At 36.2% G+C, this 16056-nt stretch overlaps 1 protein-coding gene across 6 annotated transcripts in view; it reads left to right on the top strand.

Moving 5' to 3' along the window:
* Window positions 1-16056, top strand: part of BMPR1B (bone morphogenetic protein receptor type 1B) — a 234603-nt gene that overhangs the window by 40915 nt on the left and 177632 nt on the right. For all 6 annotated transcript variants that reach the window (XM_052682136.1, XM_052682133.1, XM_052682138.1 and 3 more), the window contains exon 2: window positions 9710-9779. The gene's annotated coding sequence lies outside the window, so the exon portion shown is untranslated. The remainder of the gene's footprint in view (window positions 1-9709; window positions 9780-16056) is intronic.

Here is a 16056-nt window from a genome sequence, read left to right as displayed (position 1 = left end):
TGGGAGCAACCAGTCACATGTGAATGGTGTTCAGGTGTTTTGTGTGGAGTGATTCTTGATGTAGCGTGTTCCAGCTGCAGCGACTGTAAGCTTTGTCCAGGGGAGTAGGAGCATACAGTAGTGGTCTTGAGGAGCAGCAGTTAGCTATGGCTCATGGTGATCTTAGTGGCTGTCTGCTTCAGAAGTGTTGCTGTAAGGTGTACAGATCACACTGCCCATCCTCTATATGTTCTGAGAATTCTGGGGCAGTGAATGAGCTCCACAGAGCCCTGAGCATGGGACATCTTGGAGGAGCTGGGTCTCTTAGGGCACGGTGGATGTACAAAAAATGTCTATGCACACTCAAAAAACCATATAAATATATAAAGAATTGTTTCCAGGCGTCTGTCTTTTTTTTTTTTTTTTTTTTTTGCAGACCTTTAAAATTCCAACACAGGCTTACAGTAAATCTTCTGAATAGAAATTTCTTTATTCAGCGATTTTGTTTTGAATGTAGGACCATTTGGATAAACCTGTTTTCCTCTTGCATAACGTACCTTTAGTGAACTATTTTAGTGCTTTAAGATACTGTTTTAATTTGGTTTAGAATTAATATTTGTTTCAGTGGTTACTGCAGACAATGAAAAGGAGGCCTTGTTTTTTTCTTTAAGGGCATGGAAGTATAAATGCAAAGGAGATTAAAAATCAATTATTAAATCCAGATTTCCTTTATTCTCATTTAATTTAAGTTTACCTCTCTTTGATGACTTCCTGTTAAAGTATTACATTAATATAGGAAATTAAAGATTTTCCTTATATACATTTCTGTATCATTTGAGTTACAGGATTTCTCATCTCTTTCCTGAAAAATGTATTCAATTAGTCCACTTATAAATTATAGTCTTATAAATTAGTTTCACGTATTCTTATAAATTAGCATTTACAAGAGAGATGTCTGAACAGAGAGGATACATCTTATTTCTGCATACCTGTGTGTATATATATATCTGTATATATTTTTTATTAATCTTTTATTAATTATACTAAATTTATTTTAAGATAGAAATCTGCCTTTGCACCTTGTAGTAGGGTGCAGATACCAGAGGCAGATATTTCACTGGAGATGCATGTAGACCTGTGGAAAAAAAGGATCACTAAACATGCGATCCAAATGAAAACGATGTTATAAATGTGGGGTATTTGGCCAAAGAGTGTATATGTATGCATCGCTGTGATACTGTGATGGCATAAGAGAGTTTATGGGCACAGCTGTGTGTGCTGAGGTGAGACGCTTCAGTTGGGAAATCACATACTATGCTATCTTTCATCTTTTTGTCACAATGGCTTTTGTTACTTAAGTAATTTTTAAAGAGGAAAATGAAGAAATACAAAGGCTGGTTGAAGGGAAATAATCTTAGCAAATCATTAACATAAAGAAATGTAATAAAGTGCTAAGAAAAAGGAGAGACTGTAGAACTGGAATGTTGACTGTTCTCTGTGCTTGTCAAAGGACATTAGAATACCGTGCTTAAAGTATTTAGCTAAAATTTTAGGTGTGGTTTTAGGATAGGCTTTTCTAAGAATGCATCATTTGAATTGAAATGATGAGACTTCTAGTACTTATTGGAATATAAGTGCCTTTTGAAAATGTGCTCAAACTTCTATCAGATTTTTTTAAAGTTATAGAATAACCAGTTATTAGCCAGTTGTTGCACTTACGGGAATTGTGAATTTCTGGAAAATATTCCTCTGTTTTCTAAGAAATAAAGTTCTGCTCTGTTCTAGGGAATTCATCTGGAAAAAAAGGTTTCTTTGGGGGTGATGGGGACCATCTGTGGAATTCCAAGTATGTGGAAAACCTGGAACAGAGATGGGCAAAAACTACATTGGGAGGCAGTGGATTGAAGATAGGTCACTTTGGTAACCTTGCTTTGAGGAAAGGTCTGAATGCAAGTACTGACCTATCGACCTTTAATTATTCAAGGGTAATGTTATGCGCTTTTCATGCCTAAGTGGTATTTCCATGTCATAATGCTTCTAATCATTCCCAATTTTCATACTGTTTCCATATATGTTTATTTTTTTTTTGTGCGTATGTGACAGACAAAACTGGTGACTGTTATATAGTATGCAACCCCTATAGTTCAAGAACATTTAGCTCTGAAGTAAAGACAGGTGAAAGGAAATGCCCCAAGATTCAGTTAACAAATTACGTTCTACTGTAGTGTATTAGTAACTTGCTTTATACTGTACTAAGGTGCATTTTTTCTATTTGTTAACAAATTACTTAGTACATTTTATTTTTTTCTCTAGAACAGTGAAGACTGTTCAGATGGGTGGAGACCTGGCTGTCATTTCTCTTGCAGCTTAATGTGGCAACTGGATTATATCATTTAAGACAGGACTTCTGCCCCTGCTTTCCCCTAGTTCACCCAATTTTATTTACAGTATGCAGTGAATAGGTATTTTTAAAAGAAACCACAGAGCACTTTCTTGTATGAAGTCTACAAAAGAAGAGTGGTTCCTTTTTTATAAATGGTAATAGCATATCATGTTGTAAATAAGGGAGGGTTTAGAAATTATTCTGATTTTTATGCAGAATTTCACAACTTCCTTACTTTTCACTATGTCAGTCTAAAAAGACCTTTAATTCTATCTCCTGTGGGTTTTTCTCCCCATCTATTTCCATTTTTAGCATTATTAAAACAAACAACAACAAAAATCAACAAATACTGAAGTTTTGTAACATTTTTGTAACCATTTCTCTTAGATATTTCTTTCATGCTGGAGCTATCATAATCATCTGTATTTTAATTTATTTCACTTCTGATGAAATCCTTTCCTTTTAAAGGAAAAGGTTTTGAATTTACAGAGACATACCTGGAAGGGATTTTAGGTGTCTTACTGGGTAGTATTTATTCCATAGTTTTAACCTACTGTATGAATATCAAATTACAGGTTAAGCAGTGAAGGTGGCTCTAACTTACACGTATGTTAGGTGGATTGCAAATTACAGCACAGGGTATGTGTTTGGAAGAGGAATGGTTGACACATTTTTCAGTTGACAGCAAGCATATCAAGTACTTTTTGTGCTTTAAATATTCCTATGTGCTTTAGCCATCAACAACCCATGATTTCATGTTCTGTCTTCTGTAATGTGCCTTGGTGTAAGGTATCGAAGCCACTTTCATGGAGCATGTAATGCTCTGCTTTTGGTACATAACTATTGCTTTTTCTAACATATCTATTAAAAGTGTCCATAAACTCTAGGTGGAAAATATAGTTACTCTGGCTAGGAATTTCTGCAAGTAATGCCAGCCAATCTTTGTGTAGAGAACAAAATAGGTCTTTTGAGTCTTGTCTGTGCCTGAGACTGGAAATGAATTTCCAGCTGTTAATTGTAGGTGGATGCCACAGTTACATTTTTTTAACCTTACTTCTCTGAAATGTAACTTTGTACTCTTCCCTTAAGCTTACCTGAATCAAACCTTCGTGGGTAGTTGCTTCAAGAAGTGTGAACAGGTGACTCCATACACGTGGTTTTTGTAGGACCTTTTCTCTATCACTTCTCCATGGAAAACAACTCTGGAGTGTCTCAAGTACTAATTTTAGACTGGCTAGAATACAGTGTTCCAATATTGACTATGCTGATTAGTCTCAATAGAGCCATGTAAATCTAGAGAATATTTGTTTGTACTTGAACTTCATAAAAATATTTAAAAGTTGACTCTGTTCTAAGCAATGACATTTGTTTATAATCCTGGTTTCTTTTCCATGGAGTGGGAACAAATACAGTGGTACTGCATTTCTTATGATAGGGATGCATTGAAATCCTTTGAAGTGCAGTGGATTATTAAGCGTGTATTGTAGCTGTTCATCAGCCTTTTGAAAATCAAAGACTTATGCAATTGAGAATTTATAGAATTTATGATTTGATCTTAAAGCAAAATACCCTCCAAAATATTCAAAACAAAACCAAAAATCAATTACAATGTTGATCAGTGGCCTCTCTTGTCATCTCATTTGTTTATGGTTGTTTAATCCTGGGATAAATCTGTCCTATTCTCCTCAACGATGCGTTCAAGTCAGCTGCTGAGCTTCTCTGCTTTCAGAGCACAGTGAAAGTCTGTGGGAGATAACAGATAAATGGAAGCCACTGCTTTTGATCCTTTCCCACCTGTATGATGGATTAGTAGTGAATTCTCAAGTCCTCTGTGCAGACAAGAGGAGCAGTAATGACTTCATGATATTCGGAGTTGTTCTACTAGAGAGGTATCCCTATGCCTCCTGTGCAGTTCAGAAGGTGGATGAATGACAAAAGGGTTGCAAGGGCTTTGCACTCCAGTCCTGCTGCTTGTCAGCTGCATTTCTTTCCCAGAATCACAGAATGGCCAGGGTTGGAAGGGACCTCAAGGATCATGAATCTCCTACCCCCCACCACATGCAGGGCCACCAACCTCCCCATTTAATACTAGATCAGGCTGCCCAGGGCCCCATCCAACCTGGCCTTGAACACCTCCAGGGACGGGGCATCCACAACATCTCTAGGAAGCCTGTTCCAGCACCTCAGCATTCTCTCTGTAAAGAATTTCCCCCTAACATTCAACCTAATTCTCCCCTCCCTCAACTTAAAACCATTTCCACTTGTCCTGCTGTTATCTCGTACCTGCAAGCTGCATGGGGGAAGCAGAGGAAGCTTTCTTATGGCTTGCCGTAATTCTGCATGCATGAGAGCAGTTGCAGCAAATACTGAAACCCAATTCATTCTATGTCTTTAACACTGGGAATGTAACTCTGCCTTTCAGATTGGAACGGTAGTTTAGACTTGTTGTACCAAGAAAACATTTGCATGTGTTTGTCCAAAAGACACATACACACACATATATATATGCGTGTCTGTATGTAGGTATATTTACAAACACACATATGAAAGTACACACGTATATATATTTTGTACTTCCCTTGAAAACGGATGGATCAAGTTTCACACTGGATATTTAGCTAAATACTTGTCCTAATAGAGAGCAGAAATGGCTCAGTGTATAAATGGCTGGATAGCATGAAGTACTGTGCATGAAAAGCACGTAATCTGTGGTTGTGGGAAAGTATGAGTAAGAATGGAGGGACAAACCAAAGCAGACAAGGACTTCACTGCATATGAGATCACCCTTAATTTTAATGCCTTCACCTTGGAGAGTCTCTCAGACAACTTGCAGCATTATAACTACAGAAAAACTGAATAGAACATTACTGGAATGTTTTCAAATAGATTTGCCTTCAGTCTATGGCAAAGTTGCAGTGGTTTTATTTCTGTAATAGTATAACTATGTCTTAGGAAAGGACTTTGTGTTTTCCTGATAACATAAGCACTGGGAGCCTTCGGGTACCTGGGAAAACCGTGGGGGAAATTTTAGTCTTAGAGGCAAGATGGTGGTTTGCCAGTGCTGTGAGTTATAATTTTCCCTTCTGGTTGATAGAACATGGGATATAAGACTTCATGGTTTGTCACTGATGGCTACTTTCCTGTGGAACCACTTTTTTCCCAAAGTCTAGTTTAATTTCTCTTGAGCAGAAGATTTATTTGTACCTTTTGGTTATTCTTTTTTCTTTATATACATTTTTAATTTGGTGTCTTCCATTTGTTTCATTGACATGCCACTATAAAATTGTAAGCTTGAAATGGTATTGCAGAAATTTTGGATGATTCTGTCCCACATAAAGAATGAAATTATTTAAGAAACAAGTAGTTTAACAGCAGAGGAAAAGTGGATTTAATACAAGTTGTAGTGATATTGCTAAGGTTGCTAGTACTCATTAACAGATAGCCTCACAGTTTGTTTCGAAAACAGGAAGAACCTAAGCTCTTGCAGCAACTAGATAACGATGATATACTGACCTGTTTATATCAGGTAGATAAGGAAGTTCTGTTTGAATGAGCTAATTTTGTGAAATCAAATATTGTGTGATCAAGGCAAGGAGCTAACTGAGCATGCATAAATACTGAGTTTGCCCAGTGAACACAGTGAGGAAGAGCTCTGACTTCATCCCAAGGGTCTTGGGATCACCACCACAAAAAGACTGAGCTTGTGCAAGGAGACACAACCCTCTATTAATGATTTTGAGGAAAGTACTGAATATGTATGTACTACTGAGAAAAGCTTTTGCATACGTAAGACAAGTAATGTATATAAGATGAAGATCTTTTGTGCAAGTTATGCACGGTAGGTGGAGAATGTCCCCAGTGCGTCCAGTGCTGATAAGAAAGAATGCCTGCTTTCTAAGCTTTATGGTATCAGATTCAGTTTCAGATGGAATGCTCTTATTTTTTCAATCGATGTTGTGAGCTTACTCAGCTCCATGCCTATATTGCAATCATATTTTTTTCCCTGATAAAACATGTAGGTACAAATGGTTGCAAATGCATTAAATCAATTTCATTCTATCATAGCTTTCTGTCATTTGCAAACTAAACCCACTGATGAAAACTGATGTCAAGTAAAGTTATGTTTCTGCAGTCAAATTGCACATTTATTTATGCTGTGCTTATATGTATTACGAGAGTTCCTCATGGACTTTTTCATTAGAATCCAATCTTTTTGCCTGACAGAGGATGCATCACGTGAAATCTTGCAGCTCCTCATATTGTAGCACTTTTCTATAATCTGTCTCTCTTAGAAGCTTTCTAATGGCATCTATTCATTTTCTCAATAGATTTTAAATACTACTGATCCTGAGCAATTTGTTTAATAAGGCTCCAACTATCTGTGTAATTATTCCAATCTGTGCCTCTTTCTCAGCTTTTGCCTGCAAGGCTGATAAATGGGGCAAGGGGAAAAGGGCAGCCTCCTGCTCCAGGCTTCAGAGCACTGGTCCCACTTTGTCTCTGGCATTCCCAATGGGGAACTCCCTTTGAAAGGGCTGCTGTGACAGAATGTGCAGGAGAGCTATGGAAATATTATTCAGCTTTATTTAAGAAGTCTAAAGTAATATCAGTCGTGGCAAACTGCATCCTTATCTTGTGAAATATTACATTTTTATGACTATTGTATCGTTTCCCAGCATTTTGCTGCCATAGTATCACCTTACTCATGAAATCCATGATTATATCAGGAACAGAGTGAAGTTTCTCTCTTTGTGCTTGCAGAGTTAAAGAGGAATGATAAATTTGGTCTGGATTATAGGCGTTTTTTATGCAATTTAGAGTGAATGCTAATGATGAATCATCTTCATATGTTTATAGACACTGACCTTTTTAGCTGCTGTTTTGGTTATGCACAATTATGAGATCAGATACATGGATATCAAGTCTTTGTTACATGGTGTGCAGAAGCACAGTAGAAGTTGTACTGCATGTCTTTTCTGTATTTGTTTCTCAATACTTTCTAGACTTTTCTGTCTTTCTGAGAATAAAATAAGGAAAAGATGTTATACATTTTAACTCAGCCCAGACTGGTAGCATATGGTTAAATGCCAGCTGAAACATTTTTTGTTCAGTGTCACCTTTAGATCAGAAAATGAAATGTGAAACACATTAAGGAAAAGAACAGAAAGTACTCTCAAATAAGAAAGCATGCTTTTTAGTAGCTGGAAGGTTACATGCAGTGTCATGGTTAAAACAAGATTATAGACCTACCTTGTCTAAAGTGAATGTACCTCCATTTGTATATTTAACATTATCTCAGCATGGGCAAATTTTTCTTCTTGGGAAGTTCAAAAAACAAAACAAAAAGACTTGCTTTATGCTTATCCAAGACCTTTGCCTTTTCTGTTCAGGAACGGTTTATTGGTTTGTTTTTTTTTTTCTTTTTTCTTTCATTCTATTTATGTATGTCCATGAAGTTTGCGTTTTCTTCATTGAAGCACTTGTGGCTGTGGATGGTGTTACCATCCTCTCCTCCAAATAGTTCCCATGAGAAGGCAGAAATCAAGTGCTCTGTGGGAGACAGGATTGAGCTAGTTTTTCTGGAAAATGATCACCTTTGAGATAAAAGCCAAAGACATGACTTTTGAGCCTGTAAGTAATTCTCTTATGACTCTAAAACCTTTGCTCCAGAGGAAAAGTTTACTTTAGCCTAGACTTTAGAGTAGGATTTAAATTAGTATTGAATTATATATTATACTTCAGTTTTTAATCCTAAAATTGCTGTGCTTGTTTGTGATCTGCATTCCTTTGACCTCAGAGGTTTATGCCCCTTACTGGGGAGCAACCTTCTGCTGTACTGCCAAGCAGCTGCCAGGTAAGTAATCCTGCAAAGACTTGCATTGCGAATGGATAGACTTCCCCCCTCTCACAGTGATGCTGCAGGACTGGAAGGGAAAGAGTGAATTAGAGAAATGATATTGCACATCAGTGTTCTGAAATACTAATATGGAGTGTCTGGGAATCAAGTAGCTTAAAAAAAAAACACCTTTTCAAACTGTGGCTTTGTGCGAACACCAGGCAAACCTTTAGGATCTATAAACAAAATCTGAGTATTTCAGAAATCATATGACCTTGTGCACGTAGTCTGATGCGAGTGGAAGGGTTGGATCTCCAGTATTCCTTTTGAACATCAGATTATAACAACTGGAGGACAACATATATTCTAAAAGAAAAAGGATAGGTACTTGAATAAGACCATTATCTGCAAATCCATATTGTTCAATTATGACCTTGAGAAAGTTTTACTGTTCCAGTATTGTGAAGGAAATGATTAATATTTGGCCGCTGTTTGGGATAGGAATGAAATTGAGACATTCTGCAACTCTTGAATTGGTGTTGATATGTGTAAAACTACTTCAGATAAGATAAGCAGTGACATAGTAAAGATTTCATAGGAGCTGTCTAAATGAATAATTTCTTTTTTGCATTCTAGTGTGCTAGTGGAGTGGTTAATTATACAGATTTGTGAAAGAAGAAAAAGCTCTGGTCCTCCTGTTTCTTCTTGTCTCTGTGTTCTTGTGCCTTTGTTCAGTCTGTGAAATTGTTTTTTCTTACAATGCAAGAATGTAGAATATTGTTTCTCCTCTATCTTCTTCAGCATCCTTGTGTAGCTGTTGTTCCATCTTCATTTTCACTTGCTTCCAGCCTCAAGGTATAGTTTTCCAGGCTAGTCTTCAGTCCTACAGCTGTCTGGAAAAGCTTTTGCTGAGGACTTCATTAAAACTTGCATGACTTTATCTTCAGAACCCTGCATAAAACTAATCTTGATCTCCATGCTACTTGTGAGGTAGTTGATCTCGCCCTAAGATTTATGATCTCTGCCATAAAAGTTTCAGCTGACTCCCTTTGTATTGTATGGTTTCCTGTGCTTATTGCAACAAGGAGGAATGATCCTTAGTGTATTTAGTTAATTATTTGAGTGTCCATTATTATTTTTATTAATGTATATCACATTGTTTCATTATTCCATGGTCCCAGTTAAGATGTGATGGAAACCTGTGTGGTCAAAGATTCCACAGCAGATTGCAGTGCTACTAGCTTCTATAAACTGACACACATAAAAGTGTAATAATTTTCCTTGTGAAACAGTGTTGTTGAGTATTTTATTACCAGTTCATTGCCTCTTCAAGGGACGTTTACCATGCAGTAAATACATGACTAATTATATACCATCAGTGGACTTTTTTTTCCAGATATCATTAGATTGTTACCTGTCACAGCAGAATTGGAAGTTCTGTATTGTTTTGTAATGAATTAAATCTTCTTTCAGAATATCAGTAATCATTTAAAAAACTTATTTGCCCACAGGGTGGAGTTCATTTCTTTTCTTCTTGGAAGCTGAATAGCAGAAAGGGGCATTCAGCTTTTCCTGATAAAGGTAAGACAGCATCCATTGATATGATAAGACCCAGTTCATTATCATGAGCTCATAGAAAGTTTGTCAATGGAGGGTTTGTTTATTCTATTTTTTTTTTTTTGGTTCAAGTTCTATGCTTTGTAGTAAGTTCAGTGTGTGATAACATAAGTTGCATTGGGAATGGAATGTGTAATTTTACCACAGGTATCAGTAAAAGCACTGAAGATAAGCAAGTACATGTAGATCAACATGACAAAGTGGATAGCAATTTGTTCTACCATTGAAGCTTGTGACATTTTCCATATGTTATTCAATTGGCCTGCCCAACCGTTGTCCATAATACTTACACATATTCAGTCAGAACTCTTTAAATAAGTAAAAAGAGTTGTCCATGCCTCTTCTCAAGGACAATGTACTGACTTTCTCTGTATTGCTGCATGAGAGCCAGAAGTCTTAAGACCTATTTAAATTGCGATATGCCTTCAAAAATAAGTAGTAAATGCCTATCCAACTTCTTGTTACTGGAAATAGAGATGAGGATAAAATTCTGGAAATCTCCTCTGAGATGTTTTCCCCAATGATCTTTACTTTCCATTGTGCTAAAATATCTTTTTATAACTGCTACAGAACATGTTAGGAAGATTTAAAGGTGCAGAGTGTATTGACATGCTAGCTGCACATTTTGATGCCAAAATTAGCATAAAGCTATTGGCTTTCTTTATCTCCTTTTGGCAAATTTTGAAAGGTATCTATAGGTAAGTTTAATTTGGATGACTGCGAAGATTTGTGTTGTCTATTTTAACAAAGACCACACTTGTAGCAGATTGTTCATCTGTGTGTCCTGCATGCTGTGCCATACAGGTAGGCCCTGCAAATCAATTCTGTTGCAAGACTTTACCAGTTTACACATGCTTACTATACTATAGTCTGCATCTAGAAAGAGAGCGAGCTATAATCTTCATGCCTTTGAGGTTGTATAGGCTGGTAGACATGAAGAGTTGCATTGCCTTCCTGCTTAGCAAACTATACAGAAAAACATATTTTTGGTATAGACGTTTTCTTTCAAATTTTTGTCTGGTTTATGAAATTATGGTTTGTCTTTGATCACCTATTCCCTGATAATATAAAAAATTCTCTTGAGTTCAGTAAAATTCTTCAAATGTACCTTGGTGCAACTCCTCTCCCGTTCCATCTCATGAAGCTGTTGCCCCTCATTTCAAAAATTCACATTTTATCACTGTTGTTTTTTTGTTTACTCAGTGTGCATAATCTCAAAGGCTAAACTGCTTTTGGGTGAATTCTAAATCAATCCCGAAAGGGGAGAGAAATTTTCCTGCTGAAGTGGTACATCTCTTGGAGGACTTGTGGACCCTTAGTAAAGGAATCTGTTTCAGTGTTAGACTGCTAAAGACATGGGGAAAAATTCCTATGCTAACATACATAAAACTGTATTAATAATAATTTAGAGATAAATTAATATGACCTAAACTTAATCTCATTCTAGCAAAACCTATGTTGAAGGAAATGAGGATTTACTGGGTTAGGATCTAATTGAGTTTGTTTTTTTCTCTTTAATTTTTTATTCTTCTCTGCATTGGAGAACTCATTTGAAATATATTTCAATATATAGTAGTACTGTGTCTAATGTGTTAATTTGTTGGTTAGAGTCCAATAACTTTCTTCCTACTGTAAGACTCAAAGTCCCAAACTGTAATGAAACAGAATGCTCTTGCATAATAATAATAATAATAATAATAATAATAATTTGCATTGAATCAGAGTTGTTTCTCCTTGGAGACTGTGGTTCTTGTGCATCCATTAAAAATTTCCTGGTGATATCTGTAATAGGTTAGATCCAGCTCACTGCACTTCTTTCTTTATTTGGAAAAATTAGATATGTTTGCAGTCCCTGGGGTGTTTGGTTCCCTGTAGGTGCACAAAGCAGCCTGTGCAACAGATTAGCATGTCTTTGCATGGGCTTGGTTACTCCATGGGAGTGTAGAAGCTAGGAGTTTATACTCCAAGCTTATCAGTAGACAGCTGGGTTTAGGAATTATACTTATTGATAGAAATTCCCAAATGTGATCAGTGACAGATTTGGTTCTTGTCTGCAATGAATCAATGCTCATGTAGATTTGTGGGAGGAACTTAAGCTGTACGAGGTAGAATCGCTGAATAGTATCACTGAAAAAAAGTACATTATAATTTATGAGCTCTCATACTTCACTGTACTATAACAATTCTTTCAGGTTAAATACTCTTGCAGTATCTGTAGGTTTCATGAAGAAAAATATTTTAACTATACCCTGACTTCAAGCCCTGGTCTGCTGCAAAAAGACTGTCTTTGAACACTAAGTTAATTTAGATTTCTTTTGACATTACATGCTTCCACCTTATACGCTGGAAGTTTTAAACTCTAAGAATTGTGTATAATGATAGTACAAATAGTTTGACGACTGGCAATGCAAGTGGACTGCAAATTCAGTTATGCTTTCTGCTGGGAGCAGACCATGTTAATGTTTTAGAATAGTATTATAACTCAAACCTCAAGGAGGCTGAGGGAGGAAGAGGGTCAGAAATTGTCATTCGTCTTCCCTATGTCTTTTCCTTCCCTCAGATATAATTAATAGTGTGATTTTTTTTAATCATAATGTAGTTTAAGTGCAAACTTGACAATCCTTCCCATGTGTGTCTTAATTCTTTTTTCCCTGGCCTTTTTTTAAAGTCATGAATTTCTTGGGGCAGAAACAATCTTCATATTAGTCTGTTTTAGAACAGAACACAATTTTTTTGCTTATTCTTCCCACTGACCAGGGCTGTGTCAGAAAGCAAAGGCTATCCCCAGTAATAATATTTGTCTCAAAGGAGCTTGACCTTCTCTGTGATGTTATTGGAAACAAAATGCAGGAATGCATAATATCACAAATGGAGCAAGGAAAATAGGATGGTTGTTTTCCTTAAATATGAGCAGATCACTGACACTGCTCAAATGTTTGTTTTACTGGGGGAGCCTAACTTTCCAGGTAGTTAGACATTTTCTTGACTTGCTTATTTTGGATATTTTCACAAATTGATTGTAATCCAATTATCAAAGTATAATGTCAGGCCTCAAACAGACAGTAACTGCTGTTGAAAATATTTATTGCAACTCTTCCATTTAAGGAGTACTGAAAGACAAATGCTGTTTATACTTCATTTATTGCATATAGCTGACAACAGAGTCGATGAATTGATGAAACATGCAGTGGCTAGGAATCATCCTTCTGAAGATGTTCTCAGAACTTTCAGATTACTAATAAATAGCTTAGTTGCATGTTATGATGCAACAGAGCAAGGCTGATCTGTGTGGAAAATTATGCAAGATAACATCTTGTTTCCTTTCCTGTTCCACATTATAAGTAAGTAGTTCATTTCAGATCACTGGTAAGCAACTTTCAGCTTGGAAATGTGAATAATAAAAGACATATGTCTTGAGGAATGTATTTGGTTAACATACACCTCTTTCTCATGTTGTTGCTGGTTTTCTTTTGTGTCTGAAAGTTGATTAGTGCAGGTGATGGAGTGAGGAAGAAGAGATATTACCCACCAGGTAAATTTAACTGCAGTTGAAAAACTGTGTGTTTACTATTGACTCTTATGTTGGGTTAGAGAATGTATTAGCTCCTGAGAAAACTCTAGAAAAATGGAGGAGTAATGCTTAACTTTAGCTATAGCTATATTCTTTTAGAGTAGGGAAGAGGAGTCAGTGCCTGCTGACAGGTGAGGTACAGGATTTGGGAGGGGCCAAACTAATCCTAAGAGAATGCATGACTTAAAGTGCTTTTTTAGCAAGGGATGAAAAAGGGAAAGATGGGCGGTTAGTGGTTGATTTATTACTCAACTTGGAAGAATTGAAGCTTTGGGAAGGTTGGGAATGAGATTTTCTTGAGGGAATCACACAGTGCGTGGAAGAATCACTATCCAAAGTATTGGCTTTGATGTGATCCAAAGGAAGAACCTTGTTCAGGTATTGCATTGAAAGATTAATTAGAAAGAAAGTAAAACAAGGTGTTGTGGCAAGGGCAGGATAACTTAATCTTTGTAACCTTGAGGTATCAAAAGTAGTAAGTACAGGATCTAAAAACCACCTTATCTTGGTACAGAAAGTACAATTTGCATCTTCCCTGGCCTTGAATTAAAAGGCAAATTGTTAGGGTGCCTAACAAGTTCTTGTCATTCATAGCAGAAACAAGCCTGTGATATCCTGTGGAACAATGAATAATTTTCATTATTAATGCACGTCTTGGGGGTCTGTGAAGTTGTGCACCCGCTTCTAGGAAGGTGATGGGTGGCAAGTTGAGAGTAAAATAGGAAGAAGCTGTGTAAGAGTTGATTTTTGCTGACTAAGCATATTTTAACTGGATTCCAGAATATCAGTGTTTAAATATTGACGTCGTCAACCAATGCTGCTTGTTGGAATAACAGAAATTGCTTTGGAAATAAACTGATGGTTGCAGTTTCCTGTCTCTAATGATGACTACCTAATGCTCAAAAATTTAACGTGCTGTGTCCAAATAGTAAAGTAGAAGCACTGTGATAATGTACTGATTTGAAATCAGTGGGACTGAAGGACAAAGTTGAAATAAATCACATGTTGCTCCCCTGAATAGTGGTAACTGAACTTTGAATACATTTCTAGGGAATGTATTTGGAATGGTAGCACAGCCTTTCATGATGTGATTGGGACGCTGAGGTATTTAACAGCCAAATTTGGCTTGAAATACTGCATGTTGATTATCATTGCTTTGCCTGCAGTTCAATTATTTGGATAATATATTGCACAATCTATTGGCATGTTGAATGCATATGAGTGTTTCTGGAGGTGAACAAACGGGAATACTTATTTGCTAATCATGACTCAAAGAGAAAGGATTAAGCCTTCTGTAGAGATCAGACTGCTGCATTGAGAAAATCAAAGTCCACGTTCATGAGCTAAACCATGTTTGACATATTAGACTTTGATTTCTCCAGGAGACGCTATGGTATTTGGTTGTGTTTTTAAAAACCACAAGTGTAAATTAGAACAAGCTAATTTTATAATTATTCCCTACAGACACACAAGTAATTTAGTCTCAAACATGTTTATTTTATAAAGACACAATCATTCAAAAAAAGAAGTGCTGAGAAACCACAAGTGGTTTGAGCAATAGAGGCTTAGAGCTTTTGCAAACATGCACATGTTTAAAATGTGGTAGTATTTGTTTAAAAGCTGTGGAGTACTCTGTCTTTCTTTGTGGCTTCGTGACTGTCCTTAGGAGAGACTAAGAAACTGAGGTGTTGTTATGGTGATGGCAACATTAGTCACTAATTTATGTTAAATTCCAGGAAAGCTCTCCGTTTTTCAGACTTAAGGAACTCAGAACATAATCATATTATTTTAAGATGCTGCTGGAGCAGAGACTGCTTGTGAGACCAAATTGAGAGTGGGACTTTAAAAAAAAATTTTTTAATCCTGATATTTGATATTTGATATAATCTTGATATTTGATTTGAAGGAACAGGGATACCACTTAAATATAGATATATATATATATACTTTTTCCTGTCTCTGTAGCTTGAGAAATTGATCATTGACAGAATTTGAAAAGGGCGCTATATACCAGTGTGTTAAAGTAAAGTTTATAGATATAACCTGTATATAAATCTCTAGAAAGATCATTAGATATGATACACTGATCTTTATAATGACTACATTAACATGTTTATTGACTCACATCAGTTCTTTGAGAGATACACAGACATAACTTAAAAGGAAACAAACATCTGATAATGACAGAAGTTAAATGCCCTACACTGTCTTATGCAAGATATAATGTGGTGATTTTTTTTTTTTTTTTAAATTTTCAGTAGTACTGACAATAGCAGTACAATTTAGAGATGACCACCCTCAAAAGCTCTGCACTGAGAGCAGTAATCTTCTACCAGCTACTTAGTATTTTCTTCTTTTACCAGCAAAGATTAAGGTAACAACTTGAGTTTGGCTGCCTTGAGCTCTCAAAGGTGAATTTTAACTTGCTTCTCTTCTTTGAGGTACTTCTTAAATAAACCTATATTCATATTTTTGCAAGTATTACTATTTCTTTTTTTTTTTTCCTCATTTTGAGGGAAAAAAAGGAGACCTCTGTTGGTTTTGGTGTGGTTATACATACATACATGCATACATACATATATATATATATATAGGTTGTTTTAAATATCTATACTTGCAGTTATTTCCTATGGTGCGGATACAAAACAGATGTCTAAGTACACCTAGGTA

This window comes from Tympanuchus pallidicinctus, unplaced genomic scaffold, assembly GCF_026119805.1.
Source record: "Tympanuchus pallidicinctus isolate F22 unplaced genomic scaffold, pur_lepc_1.0 scaffold2, whole genome shotgun sequence".
NCBI lineage: Eukaryota > Metazoa > Chordata > Aves > Galliformes > Phasianidae > Tympanuchus > Tympanuchus pallidicinctus.
This window is presented reverse-complemented; position numbering and strand designations above follow the sequence as displayed.